General features: G+C 40.6%; 1 protein-coding gene across 1 annotated transcript in view; it reads right to left on the bottom strand.

The window, feature by feature from the left end:
• Nucleotides 1–4,723, bottom strand: part of GPR63 (G protein-coupled receptor 63) — a 58,030-nt gene extending 53,307 nt beyond the window's left edge. The window contains exon 1 of the mRNA XM_082475358.1: nt 443–4,723. The gene's annotated coding sequence lies outside the window, so the exon portion shown is untranslated. The remainder of the gene's footprint in view (nt 1–442) is intronic.
• Between the last annotated feature and the right edge of the window lie 13,643 nt (nt 4,724–18,366).

Raw genomic sequence — 18,366 nt, 5'->3', positions numbered from 1 at the left:
GTGAGGAGCCCACAGTGTAAAAGTTCAGGAAGATTCCATCCCCTGCCTCTCACTCCCAGCGCTTAGCATCTCGAGGGGAGAGCCCGGCAGAGAGAAACCCGGCACCGGGGGCCGGCCAGTAGCGGAGCGGTTTCCTCGAAGGCCTCACCGCTCGGGCGGGCAGGGGACGGGGCAGGGGGCGTCGGGAGGCGAGGCGAGGCGGGACCCGGGGACACCGAGTCCCGGCCGGGCCCCACCGTGTGGCGCTGGCTGCCGAAATCCCTCTAGTCCAGCTGCAAAAACCTTCCCGAAAACCCCGAGCTTCTCCGGCACAACTTCGGTCTCACCAGCCTCGTCCCCCGCCACACACTCCGCCCAACCGCACACCCTTCCCACCGCGACGAATCAAAGCGCTCCCCGCGGGCGGCTACCTGTCTCTGGGGCCGGGGACCCCAAGTCTCACCTCATACAAAGGGCTGCGCGCGGGCGCCTGCGGGAGAGCCCGGGGATCATGGCCCCAGCCAGTCCCTCCCGGAACTTTCCTGACATAGCACTTCTCTCCTCTGCTGCAGAAAACGACGCTTCGAGGCAGAGGAGGAGGAGGAGGAGGAAGAGGAGGCGGGGATGGCTGTGGCGATCCAGGCGGCGGCGGCGGCGACGGGAGCTGGAGCAGAAAGTGAGGAGCATCGCGGCCGAGCGCCGCCGCCTCGCGATCTGCCGAGGGGTTCCCGCCCCCAGGGTAACCGAGCTCCCTCTTAAAGGCGCCGCGTTTTAGGACGGGCGGCGAGGGGGGAGGAAGCAAGAAAATAAGGAGGGAGCCTGCAGACAAGGAGAGATTCCAGGGGCCAGAACCCGGGCTGCCCCAGCTCTCCGCCGGGTCAGGTCGCCCCTCGGCCTGGGCCAAAACAGGGCAAGTGCTGGGACCCGGCACCGGCGGGCCGCCCTCGCCGTTGGCTTGCGCCCACGACGGTGTTGGAACTTCGCCCCATCTCCTAACCGCCCCCATCCCCCTTAGGGGCTTGTCTTCCCGCCTCCACAGAGGCACCGCCCACACCTACGCCCCCGAACCCCGTGTGCGCCGCTGGAGACTGCCCAGTGGAATTGCGGTTTCTCCCGTGTTTCCTGCTTTTTCTTCCTGTCTCCAACACAGTGTTGAGAGTCCCCCCCCCACCCCCAGGAGTGCAGGAGACCGAAAAAACTAAAGACCAGCTGGGGCCCCTAGACTGACCCCTGATGGTGTCACTGGTGTGTCAGGGGAGACTTGCCAAATGCCCTGCTTTACCATGTGCTCTGTTCTCTTCCAATGGCCAGGTGGCCTCCAACTGGACGTTTTGAACTATTGACTTTCATCAGCAAAGACTGGCTGTGAAGATCACCAAACTGAATTCAGGAAGGCCCTTCAGAAAAGATACCAACCTTAAGATCAAAATGATACTGGGAAATACTGCTTTCAAGTGACAAGTGATACTGTTTTTCCAGCTATCATCAACATTTGTGATCACTGCACAGCAGGATATGCCCAGTGTGGCGATGCCCAGAGACACAGCATCAGCAGCTGTCAACACCCTAGGAAGAGACCACAGTAACAGTGGGTGTGGGTGTGGGCTTGTTTTTCTACCTCTTGACTCCAGCTCTTGCTTCTTCTTAGTACTGTGGGACCTCAGCACAGTCTTTGTGTCATTTGTACCCTGCCCCGTGTCCTCTGGCTGAGGTGGAGGTGGACAGGCAATTGAAGATTAAAATCCAGCCTGGGCCTCAAAGAATGGGAGTGCTGGGCAGGTGGGGACTCTGAGGGAGAGGTATTTTGTAATACACACAAAGGCAGTCACATCACTTCCCTAAGACTGGACCTCATTTTTTTCCTCTCCTGCCGCTTGCTGTTGTGAAACAAGCACATGTTAACTTTTGGAGGAAGACACCTGGAAGACCACGCACAGAAGGTTGGAGAAACCTTTCTTACCAGATGGAGAGGAAACGAACGTTGGGCTCTGTAAAAACAGGAGACATGGCCCTGTCTAAGCAAAGGATAAGATGAGAGAGGAGGTTAGCAGTGAGCAAGAGTGAAGCTATGCTGGTTTTATGATAAACTCCTGTATAGTCAGGATAGTTGGATGTAATAGGTACCCAACTCAAACTGACTTTTGAAAGCCTACAGCAAAGGAGGTTGAAATGTATTGGCTCATATGCTTATAAATCCCAAGAGTAGAACTGGCAAAAAAAAAAAAAATGCTTTTTAAAATCCTTGATTTTCTAGAGGGGTGGGATAGGGAGGATGGAAGGGAGGCTCAAGAGGGAGGGGATATGGGGATATATGTATACTTATAGCTGATTCACTTTGTTGTACAACAGAAACTAACACAATATTGTAAAGCAATTATATTCCAATAAAGATATTAAAATAAATAAATAAAATGTTGCTTTAAAAAAAAAAAAAAGGTTTAAAAAAAAAATCCTTGCTTTTCTCCAGGTGCTCAAAGAGTGTTAGGACTCTGTTTCTCTTCATATCGTGGTTGTGCTTTCATTGCACTGGCTTTATTTTCTCTAATCAGGGCCTAGACCTACAGCCCCAGGTTTTCCCCCTCCTCCCACCTCCTTAGCAATTGGTCCCATTAACAAGAAAGCAGGCCAAGCAATGAGTCTCATTGGACTTGCTTAGATCCTATGCCCATCTCTGAACTAACCATTATAACCATGGATTGGTATAATTGGTATGATAATAAACAGGTAAAGTCCATAGATGGCCTATTCCCCACACCTCCCATTCCCTAACACGCACACATGCACGCAGCACCTACCTCTCTGGCTACTCTGCCTATAGCCTCTGGTTCAGAAGAATGCAAGTAACTGACCCAGCCGGCCACATCCTTTCACCTCAGAAGCCACTTGGAAGGGCCTCAGTGATGTTAACAAACCACTGCAAACAAACAATACCTAAACTGTAATCGTATTCAATAATTTTTTCCCTAAATCATGCTACCTCTGCCTCCACACGTCCCCCCCCACCAACCCCACATTCATTGTTAAGGCTTGTGTTATGATGTGATCAATTCATAATAAGATAAAGCGTCCATGGATATTTCTTGCTACCCATATATTCATTCAACTTGGAAAAGAAATGCGGCCTATGAATAATCACATATCAGAATCCAAATGACCCAGAGCCCAATTCCATTTCCAAACTCCAGTAAGTTCTTCTTTATCTTTTCAGAGATAGCACAGAGGAGTTTATATTTTGCCTACAAAAACTGCCAAATAATTTCAGCCTTTTTTCTTCCCACACAAGAACTTTTCTTTGGTTGCTCATAAAAATGTTTAATGTATTCTTCACTTCTGTATTTATAGAAGAAGTTCATAGATATTATACACAAAAAGACTTAAAAACCTGGAGTAAACTTTAGGATTAACCTAAAACAGCCCCCTTCGTTTTAAGGAGGAAGAAATGAAACGTAAGAGGTTGACGTGCCTAGGGTCACAGGACAGCTTTTAGCGTTTGTGATCTGCCCTGCTCTGTGCTAGGCACCTCGAAAAGTATAGAAGCAAAAGCATGCAACATGATCACTGCCCTCAAAGAGGTTAAATTTAGTCAAGGAGACATAACCATCTAAGATATAGGACAATTACAGAGCATCACAGTATATCACATGATTTAGTGTAAAAAAAAAAAGTGTGATGAGCTCTGCATGTTAGCTATAGGCACTGAAATAAGAGACACAATGAGCTGAAGTAGTCTGGGAAATGCTTTTCAGCCAGGAACCAACCTGTTGGCCTTTTAAAAATGCAGAGAAAAAAAATAATGGTTTTCTAGGTAAGAAGAGAAAATATGAGCAGGATTGAGGGGGAAAAGATCTTGCCATGTGTTTGGAACTGAAAGGAAATCTGCACTGTCATGGTTTATAAGAGTGTTTCAAACTGCAGGTCATGAAATCATTTTAGTAGGTTTTGACTAGTATTTTTTTAATTAAAATAAAAAATATTAAAGTGTATCACACTTAGTAAGATTATTTGTTGAACTTGTGTTTCATTATCTTCTGTGTTCTAAGTTATGATGTAAATTTCATTTCATACTTCTGGTCACTTTCAACAATATTTCAAAACACATAGTTCTGAATCCAGATAGAATGAGTGTGAAACTCTTTGTAGCAAAACAGTGAGTGAATAACATCTCTCCAAGCATCATTTTCCTTATGTGCAAGAGATTTCCAGCACAGTCTTTTGCACAGAGCAAGACCTATAAATTGTACCTCTTATTTGCTGGCTAGATTGAAGATTTTCAGCCCTGGCTGCATATTAGAATCACCTAAAGAGATTTTTCAAAATACCAATGCCTGGAACCCACCCTCAGAGACCCAGACTCAGTTCTGGGGTAGAGTCCAGGCATCAGTAAGTTTAAAAGCTGCCCAGGTACAGTCATGGCTGCAAACCCATGGGCTGGACCCATAACTGAACACATCTAGCACCTGAGAAGCATGGTGATAAGCTGTCTGTCTTCAAGGGGCATATTCACCTTCTTGATTTATGTTTCTAATTCTTTACCAAGCAATAGATAGCATACGACTTAGTCAGCAGAATTCTAATTCTTTCTGCTCTGAAAGTCCTCAACTGTGGTGCAATCCACATGGCTTATCTCAGTCAATAACACAGCACGGATCCTGAGTCATAATCCCTTATGTGTCTCTCCACATGTACAATTTATGGTCAGTTATCAGCATACAATAGTTTCTGGAGGTGTTAAAAAGCAGTGCCACCAAAAATTCCCTAAGGAAGAAGAAAAAGGCTAGAAGCAAATGGCATTGGAAATCCATAAGCTAAATAATTAGCAAATGACTCATTACATTTCAGCTATTTTCAACCTGATTTTTAATAGTTTAGCTTCTAAATATAGTAATTAGTGATGTGCTTTTTGTAATTTTACATTCAGTAATCCCTAAGTGTTCATATCTCATACATTTTCCCTTGTACAGTCAATTCCTTTGGGTACGAAGCAGGAGAAGCTTTCTTCAAATACAGGTTGTCCAAGAGATTCAGAACCACTGGTATTCTGCCTAGTCATTTTGTCTATGTAGATCTTGACTTTTTTTTCTGGTTGGACAAAGGAAATAAATGTAGCATAATTTTGAACCTTGCCAGTGAGAGAGAGCAACTAAGTAAGAAAGAAAAAGAAAAAAAACTAAACCCCAAAATCCAACACCCAGACATTATGTGTGTCATGATATGACAAAATCACTACCCAGAACCACTATAAGGTCTTCTTGCCTGAATCTGAATCTAATCAAGCCTCTAGACCTAATAAGAAATAAGAGGGACAAAGGATCAAGTTTAAAAACCACCTCAAGGAAGCAATCAGTCAAATCTAGAATGTTGAACAGTCAATAAGAAAAATGACCTTGCTTCTCTATCAAATCAACGCATGGAAAAGCAGGGGACTAATTACAAAAGAGTGAAAGAGATTTAAGAATCATAATCATGAAATGCAACGTGTGGACTTTGTGTTCTCTTTTGACCAAAGCACCTATGAAAAGAACCATTGGGACAGTCAGGAAAATCAGATTATAGACTAAGCCCAGTATTAGGTACTATAAATGAATTATTCTTAATTTTGTTAGATGTGATAATGGCATAACAATTATGTATAAAACAGAAATGTCATCAGAGGTACATACTGAAGAATTTTGTAATCCTGCAAAAAAAATGGAAGGAGGAATAGATGAAAAATGATTGATAATTTTTGAAGCTGGGGGACAGATACATGGAGATTTATTATCTTATACTTCTCATTATTGTGTATATTTGGAAAGTCCCCTAATAAAGTTATTTTTAAAAAAAACAAACCTTGTCTTTGATGTATTTGATGTTGACCTTTTATTAAAATCCTTCTCTTGGTTTTGCCAATAGGGCAGTGATAAATATATGTCAGTGTGGGCCTTGGTGCATCTTGAGTAACTTTAGACACAAGGATTTAGGCTCAGAAGTCTTTTATTATAATATTTTTGGCCAGTATTTACTGGTCACATTCAAAGCATTGTTCAAGTCAGTGCACACTGGAGACAAAGCTCCAAAGCCAATCCTTTTGCTAAGGGATCCCTCAGGGGCATAGGGTTGGACAAAAAGAGGGCCTCTGTGGGAAGAGTACTCAACTACCCAACACAGCTTGCCCTCTGTATTACAGGTGCCTGCTCTACAAGTGTCTCTGTGCCCCAATAACTATCTCCAATGACTAGCTTTGGCTGCCTCCACCTTGGAATGTCCATGGTAAAGTCTACAGGTAAGTCCATAGAGACTAACTGCCTGAATGTTCCTATTTTTCTGTAAGCTGTAGTGGAGACATGATCTCTTAGCCTTTTCCCTGCCCCCACTTTACCCCATCACACTATTTCCCACCGCCTAGAGCAGGTGCACACTCACACATGAACATACGGATACACACATACCAAGTAAACATTGCAGTGGTAAGATGCAGCTGGCCAAGACCAGTGAGAGGAGACAGAGAGCAGCCATTCAGCCTGCTTTCAGTCTATGTCTTAGGCCAGTGTTTCTCCAACACTGGTGTCTGGATCTCTGTTGGCATATGATTTCACTTTAGAAGAGGGTAACCTTTACTATGTGTATTTAATTTGTTATGAATTAGAAAATATAATGAGCACATCAGTCTCCTGGGTATTACTTATTTAGATGAAGCTAAGTTTTAAAAAATATCAGTTAAAAAAGAACCTAAATGAACAAAAGTATGGCTACTTTGAGGATATGACCAAATTTGCAAAGGTGTTTCATAAACAACTAAGAGTTTTGAAATTCTACCTTTATCTACAGAAGCAGAAAGAGGCTTCACAGCTCACACAATGCTAGCCCAATTGAGCAGGAGCTTCACTAGAAGTGCAAGGTAGTGTAGTAGGTAAGTAAATCCTTTGGCATTTAATAATCACAAGTTCTACTTCTAGTGCCACCATGATGAAGGGACACAAGGCAATTATTTAACCTCTTCAACCCTCACTTTCTTCATCCGTAAATTGAAAATACGAATGAAGTGTTACGAGTATTAAGACATTCATCTAAAACACTTAACAGTCTCCAACACAAAGTTAATGTCAATGCATGTTAGAGCCATCACTAAAGGCACAGAGTTTGTGTTTTCTAGGTATTCTTTTATCTCATTCCCTTTTAGAAATTTGTGAAATAATATGCAGCTGATTTGAAAATTTTCAATTCAGAAATATAACTAACACTATTCAATGTCAGTGTCACTGACTGTGAGGAGTTTTTTTCAGCATGAATTTTTTAACAGGTGAAGTGGTTCTTACCCTGCTGATAGTTAAGTTTATCACCTTTTATCTCTCTCTCTCTCTCTCTCTCTCTTTTTTGTTTTTTGTGGGTTTTTTTGGCTGCGCTGCAAGGCTTACAGAATCTAAGTTCCCCAACCAGGGACTGAACCTGGGCCCTTGGCAATGAAAACATGGAGTCCTAACCACTGAACCGCCAGGGAATTCCCATTTCATCTCTTTTGTAATCAATCACTCGTTTTTCATACAATTGATATTTTTAAAAACAATTATACTTGGCCCTTGCAAAGAACTTTTAAAGAATATTTAGAAGTTATAAAATCTCAGTATTTTAGTTTTTTAAAAAATATAATAAACATTTGGTTGAGTTAAAAGGAATGTTGTTCAACTTTTTTGCTTTTCTTGAAGTAAGCAAAAATCCTCCATTTTAGAACAAAAATCACTAAAAGAAAACAATTATTCTCAAAATTAGTATATAAAATCATTTTGTTTCCTTATTTTACATAATTATTTGACATATAATATTCACCTTCTGAAGGTTTTCTGCTGATGTTAGATATGTAACTTTTATAGATAATGGGCAAGCAATAAATTAATATATGAATAGAAATTAAAATGTTGAATAAATAACATGTAACATATAGATAATGGGCAAGTAATAAATTAATATATGAATAGAAATAAAAATGTTGAAATAATAATGTTGAATAGCCACTGTGGTGGCTATTAAAATGCACTCAACTGTCCTGCTGGAATCCACATCACTGCCGGCCTAAATAAAGATCCACTGCTGCGTTCATTGGGGACACAATTCCCTAGGCCTACACTCAGCCAATGACAGAGAATGGCTGGGGAAATAGTGTGGGCCCAGTCCTGCACACCTGGGACTCCTCTAACATGTAACTTTGGCTCCAGGACTCATCATCAGCCTGGCCAAACTTTCTCAGAATTGTGCTGCAGTCTGAGATTCTTTATAGCCAGTCCTCCTTCCTTCCCTCTCTCCAGGCACAGGTGTGATACCTGCATCATGCTCAGAAGTCTCCCCCTCCTTCCTCTTTCCTCTTCTTTACCTTTCACTGACATTTCCACCAATATATGTGGCAAAACTTATCCCATCTTGGTGCCTGCTTCTTGGTGGGCAAAGACAAACTCAGGTAACATGAATTTGACAGTTAAGAAACAAAAATAAGAGCATAATTGAGATTTAATTAGAAAGGGTAGGGAAGTTGTAGCATAGCCAGCCTAGGGACACAAGGAAATAGCGTATACTTCTTTTTCTCAATACAGTAAGACTTCCTTGAAGGACCATCATGTACATTACCTGTGAAACAGTGAGAAGCCATCTGCAACTTTGAGAAAGGTGTGACATAATTACAATGAAGCAGAGACCAGCATTAAGGACTGCCTGGAAAAGAGAACTAAAGATGTTAGCCATAGGAGAGAGAAAGATAAGAATATGAAACAGAATACAAATAAATGGAAAGATATCCCGTGCCTTGGATTGGAAGAATTAATGCTGTGAAAATGGCCACACTACCCAAAGCAATCTATAGATTTAATGTGATCCCTATCAAAATACCCATGACATTTTCCACAGCACTAGAATAAATAATTCTAAAATTTACATGGAGCCACAAAAGACCCCAAACTGCCAAAGCAATCTTGAGAAAAAAGAACAAAGCTAGAGGCATAACCCTCCCAGACTTCAGACTATACTACAAAGATACAGTAATCAAAACAGCATGGTACTGGCACCAAAATAGACACATAGATGAGTGGAACAGAATAGAGAGCCCGGAAATAAACCTTCACACTTATGACCAATTAATCTAAGATGAAGGAGGCAAGAATATACAATGCAGAAAAGATAGTCTCTTCAATAAGTGGTGCTGGGAAAACTGGACAGCTACATGTAAAAGAATAAAAGTAGAATATTTTCCCACAGCTTATACAAAAATAAACTCAAAATGGATTATAGACCTAAATGTAAGACCTGAAACCATAAAGCTCCTAGAAAAGAACATATATAGAGCACTCTTTGACATAAATCGGAGCAATATTTTTTTTTGGATCTATTTCCTAAGGCAAAAGAAAGAAAAGCAGAAACAAACCAATGGGACCTAATTAAACTTAAAAGCTTTTTCACAGTAAAGGAAACCATTGACAAAATGAAAAGAAAACTTACGGAATGGGAGAAAATATTTGCAAATTATATGACCGACAAGAGATTAATATACCAAATATATAAATAGCTCATACAACTAAATATCAAAAAGAACCCAATCAAAAAATGGGCAGAAGATCTAAATAGACATTTTTCCAAAGAAGACCTATAGATGGCTAACAGGCATATAAAAAGATGCTCATCATCGTGAATTATTAGAGAAGTGCAAATCAAAACCACAGTGAGCTATCACCTAACACCTGTCAGAATGGCTATCATCAAAAAGTCTACAAATAACTAATGTTAGAGAGAATGTGGAGAAAAGGGGACCTTGTACACTGTTGATGGGAATGTAAATAATTGCAGCCACTATGGAAAACAGCAAGGAGGTTCCTGAAAAAACTAAAAATAGAATTATCATATGATCCATCAATTCCACTCCTGGGTATACATCTGGAAAAAAATGAAAACACTAATTCAAAAAGATACATTCAACCCAATAGTCATAGCAGGACTATTTACAATAGCCAAGATATAGAAGCAACCCAAGTGTCATTCAACAGACACTAGTGGATCCCATATATCTATATATGGAATATGTTTTAACCATAAAAAAGAATGAAATTCTGCCATTTGCAGCAACATGGAGGGACCTAGAAAATATTATGTTTAGTGAAATAAGTCAGACAGAGAAAGGCAAATACTGGATGATATCTCTTATAGGTGGAATCTAAAAAATAATACAAATGAATGTACATGCTAAACAGAAGCAGACTCACAGACACAGAAAACAAACTAGTGGTTGCAAATGGAGGGGGGAGGGATGAATTAGGAGTATGGGATTAGCAGACACAAACTACTATTCATAAAATAGATAAGCAACAAGGATATATTGTACAGCACAGAGAATTATAGCCATTATCTTGTAATAACTTTTAATGGTGCATAATCTGTAAAAATACTGAATCACTATGCTGTACAACTGAAACTAATATAATATTGTAAATCAAATATAACTTCAATTAAAAAAAAGAATATGAAACAGAAAAAGTGAAAACTAGTGTAGGATTACTGTTTTGGTAAGTCAAAGCAATAATAGCAGTGCCAACTAGAGGAAGAGAAAGAAAAGGACTATTTCCAACTCCTATGGGAAGGGGTTGGGGGAAAGAGAAGGGATCACTGAATCAGAAGTCTCCCTAAGTAGGAATGTGTCACTGTTCAGGAGAATTAATCGAAGAGGCCAGTTGATATAAGCAAGGCTGTTAAGTCTTAGATGACAAACGTGCCAGAATATTCCAGAAGGGAGAAGCTGGATTGCATGGACAGGGGGTGAGGTGTTATTGCTCCTGAGAGGAACAAGGAGAGAGAGAGTGAAGAGCCAAAGAGAGGAGGAAGAAAGAGAGGGAGAAGGCATGAAACTAGATGAGGGAAGGATCCATGAAATTCCCCAGCGGTGGAGTTCTCAAAGGACCTTGTAAGATTCGTGATAAGAGCTATTCTGCTTGTAGCTATTTGTGCTTTTAGAACCCAGACCACTCCTTCACTTCCTCTCCAGAAATGCATTAAAGTCTGACTAAGTTGCAAATGCTTTGAGGACAATTGTTTTTGGTTGGTGTTTGTTTACTTAAAGATAATTCATAGCTGAAATCCCTGCTTAGGTTTACATGGTACAGACTAGAGTATCTAAAAAAGCAGAAGCAGGACTTCCCTGGTGGCGCAGTGGTTAAGAATCCACCTGCCAATGCAGGGAACACGGGTTTGATCCCTGGTCCAGGAAGATCACACATGCCGTGGAACAATTAAGCCCATGCACCACAGCTAGTGAGCCCACACGCCGGAACGACTGAAGCCCGCGTGCTGCAACTACTGAAGCCCACACGCCTAGAGCCCATGCTCCGCAACAAGAGAAACCACTGTAATGAGAAGCCCTCGCACCGCAACGTAGAGTAGCCCCCGCTCGCTGCAACTAGAGAAAGCCCGCACTCAGCAATGAAGACCCAATGCAGCCAATAAATAAATAAATAAATAAATAAATAAATAAATAAAATAAAATAAAAAAGCAGAAGCCTGGGATGTAGATGTGAGCATAAGAGCTTAAGTTCTTCAGGAATTTTCAAAACTCTTGAGAAGGCTTTAGACTTCCATGGCCATGAATTTGGAAGGCTCCATTTGATATTTGAATTACATTTACTATTATACAATAGAATTATAGAATTCTTGAGTTCACCTCATAAAAACACCCTTTTTACAGTTAAGGAACTTGAGGCATATAAAGAGCCTCAGTTCCTTTAAATGCATATCCTGACAAGAATTTGAGTGCAAGAAGTTAATTTAGGAGGTGAGAAAATGAGACAGAAGGGAAGAAAATCATTAAAGGGTATGTTTCCACCATGTGCAACTAGAATTAATACTGCTGAGAAATTCTGGAGCCAGGGCAGAGCTAGCCCTTCAGGGTTAGCATGCCCAAGGATGAGGGAGCTGGGATATTTAGCTCCTGTCAGTCACTAGTTGAGTAGGGAGTGGTAATTCTCTGGAACACCCATCTATCCTGTGCTGGGAACGAACTGACTCCAGAGGTGGGAAAGAGCCCTCAGGCAGAGAATAAGGTTCTGACAGTCAGAAGTGTAGCTGGCTTGCATGCAAGTAAGTATTACTTGACAAGGGGATTGAGCAGGGCGATGACAGCATCTTCTACATGAAGGTAAAGAGACTTGCAGGGAGTCTCACAGAAGAGTCACAGAGTCAGGACCAGGGACAGCATAGCCTGGGGGTGGGTGGGTGGAGACTGGTGTATAACTGGTTAAGAGTTAGGCAGACCTAAGTATGAATCCCAGTCCTGTTCTCTAGATTCTGGGCAACCGTAGAAACTTACTTAGCCATTCTGATCTTCAATTGCCTCATCTGTAAAATGGGGATAAGTAGTTTGTAGGGTTGGTGAAAACTGAATAAAGAAATATTTGTAAAGGAAATAAGAAATTGCCTAGAACAGAGAAGATGACACAATAAATGGTAACTAATATTAATGAGTTATTATTTTATTAAGTGCAATAAACTTGAGAGGGACACAAGTAGGAAACAAAAGGAAAAAGCTTTCTTTTTTTCCTCCTGCCACTGCCTTCAGCCATGCTATAGAGAATCTCCCCCTCTTACCTCTGGACCGTAGGTCAAACAGAGCCCTCTGCTCTCTGGTCAGTTTCAGTTATTAACATTTTTCACTGATTCTAGGGTAGATTGGTGTGAAATCAAGATATGTCTTCCAATCTAATGAATCTTAGACTTGATGTAGTACTGAAAACAGGACTCTTTGGGGGAAGGAAAACTAATTTTTCATATATTTAAATGTCTAGCCCAAGGATGATATAATGTGGATAGATATTGAAGCTAGAGTAGAGGTATGTAGAATTATTGTATTATTCTCTCTACTTCTGTTTGAAAACTTTCATCACACAAAAATTTATTAAAGTTTATTCCAGTCTGATTAAAACTTTGAATTCACACCCAACACTTCTTAAAAATTAGATCAGAAAAGTTAGATTTTCATGAGTTTATTTTTTAAAGGGAGATGAAATTAAAATGAGTTGTATTATTTTCTTCTTTCTTATTTTTGTTAGTTTTTATAACCAGTTAGCCTTGTTGTGGCATACAGGGATATAAGCATAAATGAACACAATTTAATCAAATTATATTTGATGAAAATTTAGTAAATAAACATTCAACATAGGATGGGGGAAAAAGAAAGGGGAAGAGGTACATTTTTTTCAGGTTCACAGGGCCCTAGTTAAGGATATATTTCTATAATGACTTACTACTAAGAGGGACAATAGTGGGGACAGAATGAACTTAAGGTCAAAATTAAAAGTTCTTCTCAGGCTTTTCTCTGGATACATCATATGTAACTTGTCTTTTTAGATTAGTGCTCCATGAGATTTGAAAAGTAACTTTAAAGTCAGATCCACTTCCTTTTCATCAACACCATTACAGCGAGTAGAATCTGGGTGAAGCAAGTTTTAGAATTAAATAGTAGTTTTTCTTTTTAAAATTGTCATAAAAAAATTATTGACATTAAATTCTTAGGTCTGAAGCAACTGACAAGGGATTAATCTCCAAAATATATAAACAGCTCATGCAGCTCAATATCAAAAAAACAAACAACCCAATCAAAAAATGGGCAGAAGACCTGAATAGACATTTCTCCAAAGAAGACATACCGATGGCCAAGAGGCATATGAAAAGCTGCTCAACATCACTAATTATTAGAGAAATGCAAATCAAAACTACAACGAGATATCACCTCACACTGGTCAGAATGGCCATCATCAAAAAATCTATAAACAATAAATGCTGGAGAGGGTGTGGAGAAAAGGGAACCCTCTTACACTGTTGGTGGGAATGCAAATTAGTACAGCCACTATGGAGAACAGTATGGAGGTTCCTTAAAAAACTAAAAATAGAACTACTATATGACCCAGCAATCCTACTCTTGGGTATATACCCAGAGAAAACCATAATTCCAAAATATACATGCACCCCAATGTTCACTGCAGCACTATCTACAATAGCCAGGATATGGAAGCAACCTAAATGTCCATCAACAGAGGAATGGAAAAAGAAGATGTGGTACATATATACAGTGGAACATTACTCAGCCATAAGAAGGAACAAAACTGTACCATTGCAGAGACATGGATGGATCTAGAGAGTATCATACGGAGTGAAGTAAGTCAGAAAGAGGAAAACAAATATCATATATTAACAAATATATGTGGAATCTAGAAAAATGCTACAGATGAACCTATTTGCAAAGCGGAAATATAGACACAGACATAGAGAAAAAACGTATGGACACCAAGGGGGGAAAGTCAGGGGTGGGATGAATTGGGAGACTGGGATTGACATATATACACTACTATGTATAAAAGAGATAACTAATGAGAACCTACTGTATAGCACAGGGAACTCTACTCAGTGCTCTGTGGTGACCTAAATTGGAAGGTAATCCAAAAAGGAGGGGATAGGGCTTCCCTGGTGGCACAGTGGTTGAGAATCTGCCTGCTAATGCAGGGGACATGAGTTCGAGCCCTGGTCTGGGAAGATCCCACATGCCGCGGAGCAATTAGGCCCGTAAGCCACAACTACTGAGCCTGCGCGACTGGAGCCTGTGCTCCGCAACGAGAGGCCACAATAGTGAGAGGCCCACGCACTGCGATGAAGAGTGGCCCCCACTTGCCGCAACTAGAGAAAGCCCTCCCACAGAAACGAAGACCCAACACAGCCATAAATAAATAAATAAATAAATAAAGAGAATACCATGGCCAAAAATTAGTAAACAAAAAACCAGAAAGGAGGGGATATATGTATACATATAGCTGATTCACTTTGCTGTACAGCAGAAATTAACACAACATTGTAAAGCAACTAAACTCCAATAAAAATTATTTTTAAAAAAAGGCTTAGGTCCCTGAAAACATAGGAGGAGGGATAATGTGGAATATTCACAGATAAGAATAAAGTAATTGTTTAGAATTTTAAGGTTATTGCACAATATATCTCTCACTCACAGCAATTCATCCTCTAGACCAGTTCTTCCCTCAGTCATATATTCAGTGCCAAGGGCTATTGGAAGTTAGCAGTGAACAAAACGGTCAAAACTCCTAGGTCCATCCATGTTGCTGCAAATGGCAATATTTTATTCTTTTATGGCTGAGTAATATTCCATTGTGTGTGTCTATATATATGTATATATAATGTGTATATACATGTAAAATAGACAAGCAACAAGGGTTTACTGTAGCACAGGGAACTATATTCAATATCTTGTAATAACCTATAATGGAAAATAATCAAAATATATATAGATATAACTGAATCACTTTGCTGTAGACCTGAAACTAACACAATATTGTAAATCAGTATACTTCAATCAAAAAAAAAACCAACTCCTGCCTTCAAGGAGCTTACATTCTCCTGGGGAGAGACAGACAAGAAACACAATAAATAAGTGAAGTGTACAGTATGTTAGGAGGTGATACTTACTGTGGAGAAAAAGAAAGTAGAGAAGGGCGAACAAGGGGGCTGGAGGAGCAATTAATAAAATTACTGCAGAGTGGTCAGGGCAGTGACTATCTGGGGAAAAGTGCCCCAGGCAGGAGGAACATCAAGGCCATGCCTCTGGTTGAGAGGCTGGAATAATCAAAGAACAGCCAGGAGATCAGTGCACCTGGAGAAGAGGAGAGGGATAGATGAGGTCAGTGTCTCTTGAAATGAGTTCCAAATTAGTTCCTTAGTCAGTTTGGGAAATACTATAGTCTCTATTTCCCTTGGAGAATCACAATGTCCTCTGCATATTAAATGCTCCAAGAAGTCCTGCCAAAAGCAACCTGTTTAATATTTATAACACATGCAATGGATGGAATGTTTGTGTCCCCCCCCCCCAAATTCATATGTTGAAATCCTAACACCCAACGTGACAGTATTAGGAGATGGGGCCTTGGGAGGTGACTAGGTCATGAGGGTGACGCCCTTTTGAACGAGATTAGTGCCCTTATAAAAGGACCCCAGAGGGCTCTCTCACTCTCTTTCTGCCATGTGAAAGCACAGTGAGAAGACAGCTGGCTATGAACTAGGAATCAGCCCCCTATCAGACACTGAATCTGCAGGCTCCTTAATCTTGGACTTCCCAGCCTCCAGAATGGTGAGAAATAAATGTTTGTTGTTTAAGTCCCCCAGTCTCTGGGATTTTTGTTATAGCAGCCTGAGCAGACCAAAACAATTCAACCTTTCTCAAACTTCCCTGACCAGAGATCTATTCTGTGCCCAGCACCTGTTTTTTGAAACACATATTTTGTAAAAGATTGTTCTAACATGTGAACTCCTAGAATAAAGTGTGTTCTTCTTCTTTGTATCTGGTTAAATATACTCTCAGTAAATATTTTTCAAGTGGATCAACCCTCATTAAGCCACAATTATCTAATGCACAGTGAAATTGTGCCTTAAAGGAAGAAACCAAACCAATCATTTCCATTAGGTCCTGTTCCTGTGTGCAGTGGGTAAGCCTTCAGCCTCTTGTAGACAATCTCCGCATCAGACCTGGACATCCTCCCCTGTCCTTTCCTGAGTGAGTAAATTAGGAGGTCCAACAGCCTGGATACACTCAATTCAAATGCATAGCTGATACCTCTCTGGCTTAGCCAATTCTGTTTTTACTATAGTCTTGACTTTAAGCATCAGATATGCTCCTGGTTATTAATATATGAGCCTATTCATTGTTTCCCCAATTGGGTTAGTCCACTCTATCAGCGAGGGAAGCCCAGAGGGGAGGAGGGGGAGTGGTGGAATTTGAGGAAACTTTACACTAACACTAACTCCTCATTCTTCTCCTTCAAGCATGGGTAATAGAGAGTTAACTTATGTGTAAAAGAGATCACAGTTCAAATACTACATAATAAAATAGAAGTGCTTTCAAGAGGCCTATGGAATACATATACCATTTGTATTTCTAAGGACATTACAACATTTGTTTCTGAGTGGTTAAGAAATTCACAAAATAACAGATACCAACATAAGTCCTGAAGAATGACCTGTTGTTAAGATAGCAGTTAACTCCATGAATATTCTTAAAGCACTTAGTGCTAACCCATGGCTCCTTCACTGACAACTGGTTACATATTTACTAAACTATGTTATTGCCAACCATCTAGGAAATTCACATTCCCACAGGGAAATGCACGCTTCAGCTGGTTTCATGTGTACATAGTTTATAAGAAAAGCATCAATTAGTATAGACTTCAGTAAAAAAATCATAGCTATTAACAACGTCACTTGTGTTACTTTTTTGTTTGTTTCAATACAAAAACCAAGAATATGGAGTTATATTATGTTTGTATACATGTAATATATATATCTCACACACACACACACATTGGCTGTCTCCCAACCAGTCGTTTAAAATTTCAGACCTGAAAACCTTATCTTTTAATAGAATTATTTCTAATTAAAAATGGGAATTTGGGACTTCCCTGGTGGTGCAGTGGTTAAGAATCCGCCTGCCAATGCAGGGGACACGGGTTCGAACCCCGGTCTGGGAAGATCCCACATGCTGCAGAGCAACTAAGCCCGTGCACCACAACTACTGAGCCTGCGAGCCACAACTACTGAAGCCCGCATACCTAGAGCCCTTGCTCCGCAACAAGAGAAGCCACGGCAAGGAGAAGCCCACACACCGCAACAAAGAGTAGCCCACACTCGCCGCAGCTAGAGAAAGCCCGCGTGCAGGAACGAAGACCCAACGCAGCCTAAATAAATACATAAATAAAGTTTAAAAATAAAATAAAAATGGGAATTTAAGTTTTCTCCATCAGTATATTCTTTTCAGGGCATGAAGTGGGGCAGGGCGTACAGGAGGATGTTGATCATCGTTTGTGGTAGCAGGGTGTTGAAGGCAACCTGGATGCCCATCATTTGGAGAATGAGTGTTATAGGTAGTAGATACATATGATGAATTACCATGCAGTGGTGAGAAACATATGAAAACATACTGTTAGGTGGAAAATGTAAGAAACAATACAAGACAATACTACTTATGTAAATGAAAGACACATACATACAAACAACACTACATACTTCTTAAAGTCATATATCTAAACAAAGACACATTTAAAAACATTAGAAGTGAATGTCAAACAGCAAGGGGCTGGATCTGCTGGGGGTCCTTGGGCATCTTTCTCTGTTTCTATGTAGTCTCTCTGCATAGTCTCTCCAGCCTGGTGACCTCAGGGTGGCTGGACTTCTTACATGGTGTGCTTTCAGAGTCTCATAGCACTGGTTTTCAAACTTTGGTATGCAACAGAATCTCAGGAGGGTTTTTTAAAACACAGATTTGGGGAATTCACTCCAGAGTTTCTGATTCAGTAGGTCAGGTTGGTGTTCAAGAAGTTGAATTTCTAAGAAGTG

The sequence above is a fragment of the Balaenoptera physalus genome, assembly GCF_965194825.1.
Source record: "Balaenoptera physalus genome assembly, chromosome: 9".
In the NCBI taxonomy this organism is placed as follows: Eukaryota; Metazoa; Chordata; class Mammalia; order Artiodactyla; family Balaenopteridae; genus Balaenoptera; species Balaenoptera physalus.
The sequence above is the reverse complement of the archived record's forward strand: the minus strand, read 5'-3'. Positions and strand labels throughout refer to the sequence as shown.